Source organism: Thrips palmi, unplaced genomic scaffold (genome assembly GCF_012932325.1).
Source record: "Thrips palmi isolate BJ-2018 unplaced genomic scaffold, TpBJ-2018v1 HiC_scaffold_8, whole genome shotgun sequence".
Lineage (NCBI taxonomy): Eukaryota > Metazoa > Arthropoda > Insecta > Thysanoptera > Thripidae > Thrips > Thrips palmi.
Genome location: NW_023144635.1, coordinates 4,181,124 through 4,196,299, shown reverse-complemented (window position 1 = coordinate 4,196,299; position 15,176 = coordinate 4,181,124).

Sequence of the window (15,176 nt, the reverse complement as noted above, 5' to 3'; positions counted from 1 at the left end):
ACGGCGGCGACGTCACCGGGCCTACTCCACGGCTGGAGGCTCCATCGCTCCATCACCGCCTAGAGCCCTGGACGTCGCGGCACGGAACCAACACTTCGTCACTTTGTCTCGCCCAGCCTGCAGCCGGCCTTTGGCGGACATTTCGCGCGGTATCGTGAAATTGAGGACCTAGTTGCCAACAGTGCGTTTGGTTGGAGCACACTGTGAAATTCCCCAAGGCTCGGTTCTGTATCTTTCTCTGGCATTGGCCTGATGATCTGAGCTGCCAATTCGTCCCTGTGGCCGTGGCGTGGCCGTGGCGTGGCCGTGGCGGGGCCGTGGCGTGGCCGTGGCTTGGCCGCCAACATCGCCTTAAGCCGCGCCACGCCGCCATGCCCTCGGCATACATACATGAAGGGAAACAATGGACGAGGGCCTCCGCTCACCACCCGGTAAGAAATCACATGACGGCGGGGGAGGGGGGCCGGGCCGGCCGGGCCGCCCTGAAAGAGAGCTAAAAAAAGGGAGAGGAAACCGCGCTGACGGCCAGACCGCGCGCCGGAGCGGCGCGGAGCGGCCGGAACGCGGGGTAGGGCCGGAGCGGGGGAGGCTGAGGGCGTGCTTGGTGGCGGCAGCGCAGTGGCGGCGGCGCGGTGGCGGCCGTGCAGTCAGAGAATGGACGAGACGTCCGAACGTCTCAACGCCTGAACGACGCATTGTGTTCGGCCGGGCTACAGCTTCCGAGAAGACGGCGAATTCCTTTCGTCCTTTCGTCCTGGCCGAGACGGCCGAGCGGCGCGGGCTGCAGGCAAGCCGACGGCCGCGAAGGCACCGGCAGCAAGCTGATGCCGCCAGCGACCGTCTCTCCCGCACCTACACTGGACGCCTTTCGAGTGCGAGAGAGACAGAAAGCCGCGGGCCGGCAGCGGCGGAACGCTCCGAGCCGACGGACCCCGGCCGAGGCAGCGAGGTGCCTTCCAGCCCCCGCTAACTGCTGCACTGCTTCGCGGTCTCGTTGCCACCCCGCGCGGGCAGCAGGTCAGTCAGCCGGCGCACCGCGGCCGCCCCATCCAAGCCAAGGTGGCCGCCACCGTGGTGGTCAAAATACCGCGCGTCTCGGAGTCTCGGTACGCGGTGACCGCGGCGGCAGGGCGCGGCGTGCGAATTGTCACCCTGCCACGCCATGGCCTGCCGCCCGGCCGCCCTGGTTCGCCGCGTGCGCCGCCAGCATCTCATTAACATTCCATCGGTCCTGATTAACTTTCCATAAAATATTTGCGATTGCTGCCGAGAGTGCGCCGAGGCCGACCGAGGCCGGGGCTCTAAATTACTCATTTGCTTCCCGCGAAAAGCGTTTCGTTATTTATTCGCCTGCAGTGCACCGCGGGTGGAGGGGGAGGGGGTGGGGGGGGGGGGGCAGGCAGGCCACGCGCGTTCGTACAGACCAAAGAGACCACACCAGATATTGGACGGCGATTCTTCCCCGTTTTACACTCTCCTTTTATTAAACGGCGGCGCTCGCGGCTGTGGGAGAGGGAGAGAGAGGGGTCCGTGGCTCAAAGAGATCCCCCAACTTCGGGTGATGCATCTCGTAAGTGTTCCCTCTCAGCCGCGTTGAATTACTGGACCGGGAAAAATCTTAAAATAAAGTTGGGTGTGGCGGCCTTGTCTTTACGAGACATGGCACCCGAAGCCGAAGATGGCGAGTGTCGTTCCGCCGCCGCTGGCCCGTGGCTGGCCGCCGCCAACGGCTGCTGCAGCTGCTGGCCGCGCGCACTCCCGATGACCGATGCGTTTCGACTCGATCGCTGAAAACAATTCCCCGACGCGGTGCAGTGCGCCGAGCGGCATGGCGGCGCCGAGGCCCCGGGGACACGGCCCCAGCCCCAGCCCCAGGGCTCGACAGGCCGTTGTTTGTGCTGCTCGTATTGAAGCAGGACAAATTGAGGATGCATCGCGCGGCGCGACACCGCGACGGGGCGGGCAGGGCGGTGCTCGGTGGCCTTCGCAAAGCCTTCGCAAAGCCTCCGCCTGCTGCGGGGGACTGCGGTGCCAATGAACTGTGCGCGCGCCGGGCCAACTTGCGCGCGTCGATGTTCGTTCCGACTCAAGTGACATCATTCCCAGCTCCGCCGTGCTCCACCGCGCACCGCGGCTCGGCGTCGCCCCGTCGTCGGGGTGCTCGGCCGGCGGCGTGTGCCACGGAGGCGCCGCCCCCTTGTTTCCGGTGTCTGACGGGGCAGACGACGGCGAGGGTGACGGCGGCGAGGACGGCGACGGCGAGGGTGCCGCGCCGCGGGGCGTGTGTCGCCCGTGTCGCCGCCGCAGGAAGCGGTGTGTATTCGCCTGCGCCTTCGCCTGCGCCTTCGCCACCGTCCGCTGAAAGGCGGCACTGGCATTCCCGCGCCACGCCGACGGCACGCGCCGAAAGGGGCCGTCCCGTCCCGTCCCGTCCGTCAAACCGCGAGAGACACATTGTCATTGCCCGCGACGGGGCGGGGCGGGGCGGGGCGGGGCGGCCAAGCAAAGAAGGGCAAACGCCTCCAGGTTGTTGTTGTAAACCGCGGGTTTTCTGCCCTCGAACCTTTGGACCTTCGAGACGACCTGGTGCACTGCGTGACTGTTTGCAGGGCAGCAGGCTCCCGGCATTCGGCATTGCATCAATGCGCGCCGCGCCACCGGCCGGGGCCGGGCAGGGGCATTACTCGTCTCCCACACCACCCTTGTTGTGTCTGCCCGAAATAAAGGCCCGTGAGCTGGCTAGGCATGCACCCTCAATTGCACGTAATGGCTTTCCGAACAAGCGGCCGTCGTCGCGCTGTCTCTCTCGTACCCGCACGGTGCCCCTCGGTACGCCTCGGTACGCCCCGTGGGCGCGAGAGAGACAGCGCCTCGAAGCAATGTTCGGCATCAGTCTGCTGCTTAGCGTTCATTACCGCGGCCCCACGCCGACGCACACACGCACACACGCACACACACGCACACCTGCGCCGACGCGTCACGCTTCAGCCTTGCTTCACCCGCGTCGTCGGCGCGGCGTCGGCGTCAACGCGCGCAGTTCGAAAATGTGCACAGCGCCGAACGGGCCAGAGAACGTCGCCTTCTTTCTCGTGCACACATTTCGCCGGGGACGGAGACACGCATGACAATGGCGACACCACGACGACGACGACGAACGCAGCGAGACAGAGAGGGGGGGGGGGACGACTCAGTGTGCCAACCGCCACTTCCTGCAGGCAAGCCCATCCCTTCGAGGGGCGTGTTTCGTGTTTTCGGCGAGTAAATTTTTACGAGGCATGTTTTGTCAACAGGCTGTGCTAAGGCGCGGCGCGAGGAAAAGAGTTGTTCGAAGCGCGGCAAGGCAGGGCAGGCCAAGGGCCAAGGCAGGGCGCGGGCGGCGCCGGGGAGGCTGGCGGCCGCCAAACAGAAATGACAATACACGCGACGGGTAGCAACAGTTGCCTCGATGCAGGCAGTGGTGTCCCGAGGGTGACGGCTCGGTGCGTTTTCCATTGGTGGCCCTGATGGCGCATGGGGTGGGTGTAGGCCTCGGTGTAGGCCTCGGTGCAGGCCTCGGTGCAGGCGCCCCGCCCCGCTCCCCTCCGAGGAGCCACGGCCGGCCACGGCCGGCCGCGGCCTCCACGCCGGCGGCGAGGGCGAGGTGAAAGGCGCGTAACGGCTGCAAAGTCAAAAGCGCGCGCATTTTTCTTTAAAAGAAGTCGCTTTATAGAGGGAAAGGCAAATGTCCGACGCCACGGCCGCTGCCACTTTGCTGAGTGGCGGCCTTTGTACCGGTGCCGCCGCTATCCGTCGGAATCTCTGGCCGCGAATTCGCCAGCGGGCTGATTCCGAACAGTGCGTTTCGCCGCTCTGTCTCTCTCGCACTCATGGGACGCGACGAGGGGGCGCGAGAGAGACAGAGCGGCGAAAGTGCCGTTCGGAGGCTGCCTCTACAGGTCAGGTCACTCACCCCCCGCGGCGGCCGGCGGCGGCCCCGTCGTGGGGGTGCAATCAAAACGGGGACGCGGTGACCCGCCTCCGCGAGCACGGCGTTCACGGCGTTCACGGCGTTGGCGCTCACGGCGGAGAACAAAGCCAGCGCCAAGCACCGGCCCGAATTTACGGCGGCAGCGCGCTGTCCCGAAAAATTACGCAGAAAAAGTGCAACATCTCTTTGTGCGCGGCCGGGGCGGGCGTGGCGGCGAGGCGCGGCGCGGCGGCCGATCCAAAGCTGTCGCGGCAAATCGCCCTGTTTTCCCCCCTTTTCTCGGCTAAGCTAGGAAATATAGCCGCCCGCGACGCGCGACGCCGCGAGCCTTGTCGGCGATCCGGCCGACGTTAACGCCGTGCTCGTGAAATATCTGCGGGGCGGAATTTTTACGAGAGGCCCTACCCGTTACACGCTAACGCCCGCTAACGCCCCACGCGGCCGCGGGGCCACGCGCCGGGTGTGGCGGCCGGCGGAGCGGCTGGCCCGGGGCACCAGTCAGGCTGCGTCGCGCGGCACGTCGCCGAGGCTATCTCCGGGACGCGAGGACGCCGGACCGGACGACGCGGGACCGGAGGACGCCGAAGGACGCCCGAGCACCTGAAATATGCCTGCCAGGCGGGCTTATCTCGCGGCGGAGGAGTCCTCGGGGCGTGGGGCGCTGCGCTCTCCCAGGGCCGCGCGACGCGCAGGCCGCGGGCGGGGCAGGGCGCAGGGAACCCTCACGCGTCCCAGAACACCTTGCCGGGGATCCTTGGATAACAATCGCCCGCTGCTCTGGGCGGCGCGGCGCGGTCCCCACGGCCAACAAGGGCAGCGGCACCGAAACCACCACCAAAGGCACCACCCAGGCCGAGGCCCAGGCCGAGGCCCAGGCCGAGGCCCAGGCCGAGGCTCGGGTTGCAGCCCCGCGCTCCACCGCCACATTCAGCAGGCCGATTCCGAACGTCCTGTCTCTCTCGCACCCGTGGGCCCGCGGGCCGGCCTGGACTCGGTCCTGGACTCGGTCCTGGAGCGTGCGAGAGAGACGATTGGCCTAATTAAGGCATGACTTTCTCGTGCGGTGCCCGATTGCGCGACGGCGAGCCGCGGCGAGCGGATCAAGACGTTACTGCAGCCGCGCAGGGCTGGCAAATAAACAGGAATAAAAACTCGCAGACAAAAGTTGCAGGGCGGCCGGGCATGCCTGCGCCTCGCTGCGCCTCGCTGCGCCTGCATTCGCGCGCGGCCTGACAGGGCTCCTGCTGCCTGCAGGCTGCCTGCCTGCGCGCCTCCAGTGCCGGTCCCCCGGTATGCAAATGGCGTGTTGTTGTTTGCGCCCCTTTCGATGATAAGACAAGTCCATATGACGTCGCCTGGCAGCGCCGGTCCCGGAGTCCGAGTCCCGGCGCTGCGAGGCGACGTCTCACTCGCCGGCCTGACTAATGACCCTGCGGCCCGGGGCGGGGCGGGGCGGGGTGCGCAGCCTGTCCGCACACGGGAACGCCGGTCCGCGTTGACATCGGATACTCCACTCCGCGGAGGACACCGAGGGCGCCGTCTCGACCCGCTGCCCTCACGCCGCGCCCCGGCCAGCATTCGGCGCGTCCCGGCGCCATCCTGACGGCTGCGAGGGATGCGTCATCCTGGTGGCCCGGGTTCGAATCCCAGCCGGGCGGTGGGCTTTCGTCCATGATTGGCGGGGGAGGGCAGGCCGTGCAGGCCGTGCAGGCGGCCCCGGCCCGGTCTCGCCGGCTCCACGTCGCCGCGCCGCCGCACCGCGCCTGAGGCGTCCCCTGCCTCCGCGCGCGAGGCCCCAGATTCCCCCCCCCCCCCCCCACTGCCCCTTCCCCGCCGTCCTGACGTCCTGACCCGACGACCAACAATAACCATAATAATGATAATAAAATGCATACCCGGTAAAAACACGGGGCGCGCACAGTAAGATGGGAAGCCGGCCTTCACATTACCTGCCATTTACTCCGAGGCGTGTCTACACGGCCCGCCCCGCCCCGCCCCGGCACCGCCCCCGCCGGCCGGTGCTTGTACTGGGCGTGCATCGCCACCGGCGTGTGCATACGGGTGTGTGCGTACCTCGCGAGGTACCTCGGTGCGCCTCTGGACCAGTTTCCGTGTCTTGTTTTAAAGCCCCTGTGGCGCCAGGCGCGGCCAGGCGCGGGGAGGGAGGGGGGGGGGAGGCTGCGGACCGAGAAAGGGCCTGGTGCTGCCCGTTGCCCGTCCCGCTCCATCCCACTGCATTATCCACCCACGTGAATAATGGAAGACAGCCGACTGCCGGCGGTGTACATGGTTTCGAGGAAGTACTGACGAAGCGAGCATTGATTCGACTTTTTTCGGGAACGGTTTCGGAAAAATAAAGAAGTGGGCTGAATCGGGACCGACTCCTGTTTTCAACTTGTTGACCGCTCTCCCGCAACGAGCCGGTACTCTCGGGAACCTCTCGAGAGCTAGTTTGAGTACTCGCCATTGAAAAATGGATTAAGGGAGGAAAACCAGTGGCGCGGCGAGCTTGTAAAGGAACTTATGTTTCATCCACGTAGCGTAGAGGCAGGCATCCTCGGCGTTTTCAGAAGTTCCCGAGCGAGCGGCGCAGGGCGGGCGCATCGCTTGCACCCACTCATTAGACGGCCCGATTACACTTGTTCTTTGTTTTTGATCGGCTGGGGGGGGGGGTGTCTGTCGCCCCACCGACGCGACGGCGGGAGCGCTTTCGGCATGTTAATGTGTCTGCGTTCCCTCCCTCCCGCTACAGCGCGGCTACAGCGCGCGTACGTACACGGCCGCCAACAGGGCGCAAAATCCCTCCAAGTTGCGACCAATTTTTTTGAAACAATGGGAACTTACAGTGTACTTTTTTCCCATTAATGCGTAGCAGAGTGCCGGCTGGTTGGTGCTGCCCGGCCCTTGCTGCCGCTTGGCGGCACGCGGGGGTGCTGGGTTCGACGCCCACCTCCTGAAGCGCACCCGCGATTGGCGCGCGAGGGTCGCGGCCCTAGCCAAGGCCCTAGCGGCCCCAGCGGCCCACAGTGGCGTGGGCGGGTCGATGGGCGGGGCGGGCCGTGGGCGGGGGGCGTGGCTTGGGCGGCGGCGTGGGCGTCGCTTGCGCGTGCCCGGCGTGCCGTACCCACGGCACACTGAGAGTCCTCTTCGTCGCTCTCTCGCTCCCTATGCGGGACGCCCCATGAGTGCGAGAGAGACAGAGCGGCTTCTGCCGCGGCTCCCGGCGTGCGACGAATCCGGTGGCCGCAGCCTTGGGAAGCCGGCGCCGCGCTCTCCCACGACTCGCGCCCCGTCGCGGCGCAGTGGGGGCGTCCGCGGCCAATCACAGGCCGCCAGTTCGCATTTCCACGCAGAAGCGGAGTCGGAAGCGCGAGGTTCCGACTTTCGCACCGCGTCTTTTCGAAAGGGAGGTGTTTCTTTTTCCACTGCGTCGGCTCCCCAGAGCACGGTCGGCAGGATGCCGGGCACCGGGTGCTGGATGCGCCCGCCGCAGGTGGAGTGCCCAAATATTTGGACTGATGCCCCATCGACTCTATTAGGCCGTAATCACTGGGTTACTTCGGAATCTCCCGCGGGACGCCGGGCCGGGACGCCGGGACGCCATGGGCGGGACGGCGAGAGGGCAGAGGGAGGCCCGCGGGCCACGGCGTGAGATCCAGCTCTTCATTTCCATATTCCCGCTGGGCCCGCTGGCGTGGCCGCTCCACTCCGTTGGGCCATTCGGCACAAGCACCCAAGATAACACAGTCGCGACTCATTGCCAAAAATTACAGCTCGGCCCTGGGACTGGCAGCGGCACCGGGGACGGGGAGGCCCTCAGAGTACAGTGATTCCCTTGCCGAACGGACTATATCGCTCGCAACGCGCGCGGCAGTGGCAACGGGTTCGGTGTTGGAGCAGGCCGCGCTTTAAGGGGACTGCTTGGAACGCCTGGCGGGTAGGCAGCCGGGCGACAACCGCGTCGTCGCGTTGCCTACCGCGCAAGGCGCTCGGCCATAGCGCACCGCGCAGCGCAGCGCAGCGCGGCAGAAGACCGGCTCTAGACGCGGTTCGAGCTCCGGAGTCGCTGAACAGGACTCGAACTGAGCGTGTGAAGCCAACCATGGATTCCTCGTTCGGAGAGCAATCCATTGGTGGGGTCACACGTGCTGTTCGAGTCGCATTTAGCGACTCTGGAGCTCAAGACGCGTCCGGGAATTTGACCGCCTCCACCGGTCTTCTGGCCCTCTGTGCGGCGCAGGGCAGGGCGGCGCGTCGGCCGGGGCCGCGGGTCGCGGTTCACCGTCGGCTGTCCAGGGCGGAGTCCGCGGTCCAGGGCGGTCCAGGGCACTGACAAAGCAGTGGCCAATGACGCGGCGACGCGGCCAGCGACAACAAAGCCGCCACGCCAGTGTTGGTTATTGCCTCAGAGCCCTCTGAGCACACAAAGGCAAAGTGGTCGGTCATCGTCGCCATTAATGGAGCGGCCCTTTCGCTTTATCTGGCCGCCCCGCCCCGCCCCGCCCGGTGCAATAGATACTGCTTCCGGGCTGAGTGGCCGCGGCGCGCTGGCGGGCCCATGGGCGGGCCGGTGCGCAGGTGCGGGAGTGCGATGCCAGGTGCGCAGCTACGCTGGAAAGGCACGCAGGCACGCGGCGATCGACGGATTGGCCGCCACTTGTCTGCCGGGGCCCTGGGGCTCCAGTGGAGCCTGGAGCCTGCCTGGAGGCACACTGAACCCGAACCTGTCTCTCTCGCACTCATGGGGCGTCCCGTACAGGTGCAGGAGAGACAGAGCGACGAAAACGACTCTCGGAATGAGTCTGCTGACTGCCCGGAGGCGCAGCTGCAGGTGCGAAGCTGGCTGCTGGCCCACGGGGGAGGCACTGTTCCCCCTCCGCCTCGCGTCGTCCATTCGCGCGTGAACTCGGCCGGCAGTCCCGCTCCGGCCGTCTCTCCGTCTCTGGGAAATAAATAAAACTTAGCGGTGCCGCCCTGACGGCCTGACGGCCCGACGGGTCGGCGCGGCCGGCAAGGCGAGGTGGCGCTGGGCAGGTGACTCACGGGCCGCGCACCAGACACGGGCACCCCCAGTGATTCGCCGATTCGCCGCTCTGTCTCTCTCGCGCCCTCGTGGAGCCACGCGCACTCGCGAGAGAGACAGAGCAGCGCGGTTCGGATGCGGCCTGCCCCGTTCCTGTACGGCCGTACACCCGTACCCGGCACCTCCAGAGCCCCCGGGGCCCCCGGGCCGCGCGACCTCTTAATTACTATCGTAAAAGAAAGACGCGACGCGACGCACACTTTTTGTTCTCACGGCATCGGGCCGTCCGCAGCCCGTCTGCGTCCGCACTCGGCTTCGGCGCGGAACTCGTCAAGCGCCGCGTCGCACCGCCGCGTGGAGACGACGACGGGGCGAAATTACACGGGGGGCACGGAGTACAGCACGCACAGGTCAAGCCCGCTTGGAGCAGGCCGCGTGGAATATGAAAAGACGTGCGAAAAAATGAGTGGCGGACACGGAAGGTGTGCCCTCTCATTAACCCTGACGGCGTCCTGGTGCTGGCGGTGTGCTGGCGGTGCGACGCCTCCGCCGCCAACTCCGACGCCGCGGGCCGGCGGCCGGCCCGAGAATCCGGCGACGCAAAACAAATTGGTTGGAAACCGAGGGGGAAACAACTCCCCTTTTTTTTGTACACCAAAAATTTAATGCTTCAAAAATTTTACAAATTTACAAAAATTCTCAAAAATTTTCATAATTTTGAGAATTTCCAAAAAATTTAAAAAATTTGTAAAAATGCAAACTTTCTTGAAAATTTTCAAAAATTTCCAAAAATTCTAAAAAATTTCGAAAATGTCTGAAAATTTCTCAAAATTTCTGAAAATTTTTCAAAAATTCTCGGAAAATCACAAAAAAATTTCGTAATTTCCTAAGTAAAGCCAAAAATTTTGAACTTTACTGTAAGACTGCGAAGCACCAAGCAAGCTCAAGTTCAAGGTAGTGAGGCTGAAATATTTTTGAAGGGATGACTTGCGTGATGCCGGATGCCCGCTACTTAGTGTTAAAACAAAGCACCCTCCTGTCAACGTTCAAACGGACGGAGCGTCGTAGAAACATGATTCAAAACATGTCCTTGTTCCTCATTTTGTAAGGAATCTAAAAATGTTTTTTGTTTAACTCTCAAATCGTTAGAAACAAATTTTCCTAGATTTATGCTAATGAGTCTCGGCTCGTCTTCCGAGAAGGCTCCGGTGGACCAGGTGGCTCGACTGTCCTCAGGGCGGCCCTGGCGGCGCGGCCCCGCCCGGAGCGGGTCCCTCCACCCCTGCCGGAACCTCGGGACAGAGTCAGGTAGTCGGCCGTCACCAACCAACCACCGCCAGCCACCATCCATCCTGAATCGCAGTATATGTGGCATTTCGCAAAATCTTACAAACGAGCGTCCTGCACGCCTTCACACGGTTCAGAATCATGTTAAATGAACTTTGTACGTCAATTTTAAAGGCAGCTGTAGTCCTAACATCCTGCCGGCGGGGCGGCCGAGGAAAGCTCGCTGTCAATGAATGGCATCCCCGGATGCAGGTCGACGCCCCAGCCACCCCCACCCCCCCTCCCCCCCCGGGCTTCTTGACCTTGGCTAATTGCGGGGACGTCTCGAAACAGTGTGTCATTTCTTTGGAGACTGGCGGCGTTTTTACCGAAAACCTTCTCGAACCTTCTGGAATGGCTTTCGGACGGGCCCCTGCCGCTCGGGAGTGGCGTAGGACAAAGCCCGCCATTGCGCGACGGAAATGCGACGATACACTCGCGCATATGAACAAAAGGATTTTTTCTTCAAAGTTCGGACTCCCCTGCCTTGGCCGGGCAGGTCCGGACGCGCCAGTTGCCCTGCAGCCCTTGCTCATTCGTGCGTCGTCGAGCCATGCGCGTTCTGTGTCGCCGCGCGTGTTGTGATTTGCCTTGCCCGCGGCTCAATCGATGCCCTACCTGGACCATTTACCCCATCTTTCTCACCTGTGCTACTCCCCCACGCCCTCGTCAATGTCAAAAATTCACAAAAATTTCCAAAAATTTTCAAAAATTGCCTTAACTTTTCAAAAAATTTCAAAAATTCTCAATAATTTCCACAATTTTTGAAAATTTTTAAAAATGTCTAAAAATTTACAAAATTGACAAAAACTTTTAAAAATGTAGGAAAATTTACGAAAATTTAGAAAATTTTTCGCTTTTGTACACCAAAATTCTTAGTTGTTTCCCCCTCGTTGGAAACGGTCGAAAATCCGTCTGGCGGTCTGACGGGGTGCCCGGGCCGGGCTTGCTTCGCTTGCTTCGCTTGCTCACAGCGGCGCGGCGCAGCGGGGCCCTGTCGTGGCACCTCAAAACGGCATGATGGACGGCGCGCCACGGACCGACGCGGACCCAGCCGCGGACCGCCACCTGGGCCGGGCCGGGCCGGCCGGGCGGCGCGCGCCGGGGGGTGGCGCGCGGGTGCGGCGGGGCGGGGCGGGGCGGGGCGGGGCCGTGGGTACCGACCGCCACTTTATGGCGTCGGGACACGCGTCAGTCGCCGAGGGTGCGGATTGTGCAACGAGCTGGCGACGGCCGCGTCCTCGGGCACGTCATCGCCGCCCTGGAGCTCATCGCTCTCGACTTTGCGCGCTCTTCGCACGCGTCGCCGCGCGTCCCGCAGAGATCCCGATTCGCCGCTCGGACGCGAACGACTCGCCCGATGCCATCGTCCTGGACGTCGGCCTGGCCGGCGGCCTCGTCCGCGTCCAGCGGCATCGCGCCCCAAAGAAGGCGTCATCAGCGCCGCGCATCTGCGTCTATTCGCGGACGGCCGCGGGAAGGAGGAAGAATTTGAACCGCGCGCGGCAAGCCCGGCCTCGCGCGTGCCGCCCGGATCGGACGACCGGATGGCTATCGGAAGCCGTCGCCGTCTACGGCGAGCGGCGCGCGCCTTTTCGAACCATTTTATGCGCAGTTTTGGACCGATTCGGAGGCCGGACTCAAGTCAGGTGGCGGCAGGCACTTGGGCGCCTCGTCCGTCGTTCGGGCCGAGTGTCCTGCCTGACGGCTTCCCCGTCCAGCCAGCCGCCGCGCCAGATTGAGCAGGTGCCGTTTTATGGGGACGAGTAAAATTGAGGTATGCAACCTGTTCGAAACTTTGGGCCGCCTCAGCCTCATTTTGATGGGCGGCCGGATTTCCCATCTGCACAAAAATAAAAGGCAAGGTCGACTCAGTTTACGTCATGTATGGACTCAGAACTTAGATTGCACTCGGGTGGTCGTTTTAAAAAGCAAGAATACAAATAGTCCTGAATTTGTAACACGCTCCTCGTACGCAAATTTTCGGTTTTTGGAGTCAGGTACTTCCCGACGTGTTAGTTTTCCGGAGGCACCGTCTTGGTTTCGGCTCGCTGCAGGACATTCCAGCGCCGCGCGTGCGCGCCTGCAGTCTGCCCGTCTGGCTTTCGTTCCAGGTTTCCAGACTCGGCCGACGCCGTCCGGTAGCGCACTGCCGATCGCCCCCAGCGCTGCGGCGTGGTGCGTGGTCAACCTGCTCCGTGCGGGGCGTGGCGGGGCGTGGCGGGGCGGGGCGCGCCGCCGCCGAGCAAGGCAGCAGGCGGTGGCATGCGTGGGTCGGCTTTAGTATCTCATTTGCATCCATCTTTACTCCAATCTCTCTGAACCAATAGCGTAGTTGAGCTGTTTGTTCTGCTGCTTGTCGCATTCGTTCTCCTCCCGCGCATTCCTCAGCTCCCCGTGCAGGCCGCCGCCTTTACATAGTGCCCACAGCCTTTGCGCTTCGGCTGGGTGGAGGATGGTTGGATGGATGGGTGGATGGATGGGTGGATGGGTGGATGGGTGGATGGATGGATGGATCGGCCGTTCATCGCGCAAGCTCGCAGCGACGGCGTCTGCGCCCGGCACCGTTTTAACTCGAAAATGGAACGAGAATCGCATATTGTGTGTGTGTGTGTGTGTGTCGGTGTGTGTGTGTCGGTGTGTGTGTCGGTGTGTGCGTGGTGTGGTTCGAAATCCGTGAATAATTAACGAGGCTCCATTAATAAGGTGGCGCTGCATGAACACGATGAACAAGATCGCAGAGACAAGGCGAGGAATGCCGTCGGGGGGGCGAGCGTGGCGGACAGCGGGAGGCTAGGACAGAAGCAGCGCGGAGCCTTTCGCCTTTTCCAGTGGCTGCCTGCCCACAAAAATTGAGAAAAAAGAAAGATGGCGCTGCTGGTTAGTGCTCCCCGCCGCGGCGGGAGTTGAACTCACGCCAGGAAGATAAGCGAGTTACCGGCCTTGTAACCCACTGCGCCACTGAAGTGCCTTGTCAACGGCCCCGTTTGATGACGGGTGCTCCCAAACAGAGACGTTTCATCATTTTTGTTCGAATTTTTTTAAGGTGCGCCATTGCGCAGAACGCAAAGCGTGAAGGTGATCGCTGCAACTTGTAAACAAGTTCAGAGGCCTCTTGGTCATTTCTACCGACACACCGGCATTCGAAAGCGGTGAAAAGAAGCAATATTCGATCCTGAAAAGTTGACCGACAGCGTAGGCCATAAAATTGAGAGTCGGTCTTCGGACCGAATAACGAAGGCAAACAACGAGAATCGGAAAACGGGGGCGGGAAACGGCCCCGAGTCCGAGTCGGTCCGAGCCCCGGCCGTCACGGAGAGCGGCGGTATCGGATCGGGGACAGGACAGGGAGAGGCCCGGCCGGAGAGGCTCGAGGGTGGGAGTGTAGCGAGTGTAGCGGCCGCCGGGCCGGGCCGCGCCGGGCGCAGCAGAGATATTACGTCAAGATAGCGATCGGCCGTTCGGTCGTTGCGTCAAATGACTGAGATCCTGTTTGATTTTCATCCAATTAGCGCATAAGCTGGGCAGGCACACTGCAAGGCACCGCACGCGCCGCGCGGCGCCGCGTGGGGCAAATAGCCGAGGATTAGAACGCGCTGGAAACTTTGCTCGGCGAAGTCGCGTTTGCTTGTGCAGAGCGCAGTCACCCGCACCGCGTCCTCGGCGTCCTCCCTCGACGCGGCCCGTCCACCTGTCCGGCACGGGGCACTTGTTGGCCTGGGACGGGCTTCGACTCGAGGTGCCCGGGGCGGCGTGTGTCGTGCGGCATTGGGATCACGGCCGGGGCGGCCGGAGTGGCCCGCGGGGGAGTGCCTCCCTGGGTGTATCGACGCCGGGATCTGGTTCGGGACGGCGGCGCGGCTCGGCGGCACGGCGCGGCCCCGCCCGCGCAGAAAGAAAGACAGAGGCCGCCGCTGGCGACGCGCTGCCCCTCCCCTCCCCCGCGGCTGTCCGATACAACATCTGTACAAGGCCGGGCACGGCCAGGCACTGGCAGGCCAGGGCGGGGAAGCCCCCCGACAACAGAAGCCGCCGCCGGTAGCTGTACCAGAGCACGGCGTACACGCCCTGTAGGCCCCGGCCGAGCCCGGCCTCTCGTAACGAATCCGTCCGCTGTCCACCTCCCCCCCCCCTTTCCCTGGCCGGGCAATTATGATGCATTAATGCAATCGGCGTGCTCTCGGGACGCGCTGCGCTTCGGCTGCGCTTCGGCTGCTTTCGCCGTGTAGCGAATTCATCATCGGGAATTAGACGGCGGCATTCAGCGCGCGCCAATTTCAACGAATTTGAATTTTGCTCTTGATTTGTGACACTCCCTCGAAGGGGTCGTCGGCTGCCGGATTCTTGAGATAATTTTTCCTGGCAAGGATGCCGAATCGACCTTGTCATACAATATCGGGCTTCAACAGAGTTTCTGTCTAACTTGCAGACGACACACGGACCGATCCTTGACCCACACTCGGCGATGCAAGTGAACCATGTAATTAACAAAACGGATGGAAGGACGCCCGAAACGCTTCTCAGAAAAACGACAAAAAAAAATTATGAAAACAAAAATATTTTATAACACGCCGTTTCCCCGAGTACTTGTTCGCGGGCCGCCCCCGCCGCGGGCCATCTTGGCGGGCGAATCTGTTTGTGGGCGCGGCGGCGGGGAGGGGGGGGGGGGGGGGTCGCGGAATTCGAAAAGGCCTGTCCGTGAGTGACACCTCCCCCCGCCCTCGCAATGCCCTCGCAATGCCCTCGCACCTCGAGGCCTAATTACGGAACGCTCCGTCGCTCTGTCTCTGTCGCACTCACGGGGCTCTCCGTACGAGTGCGAGGGAGACGGAAGACCGATCTTCTGAACCACTCGGCTGG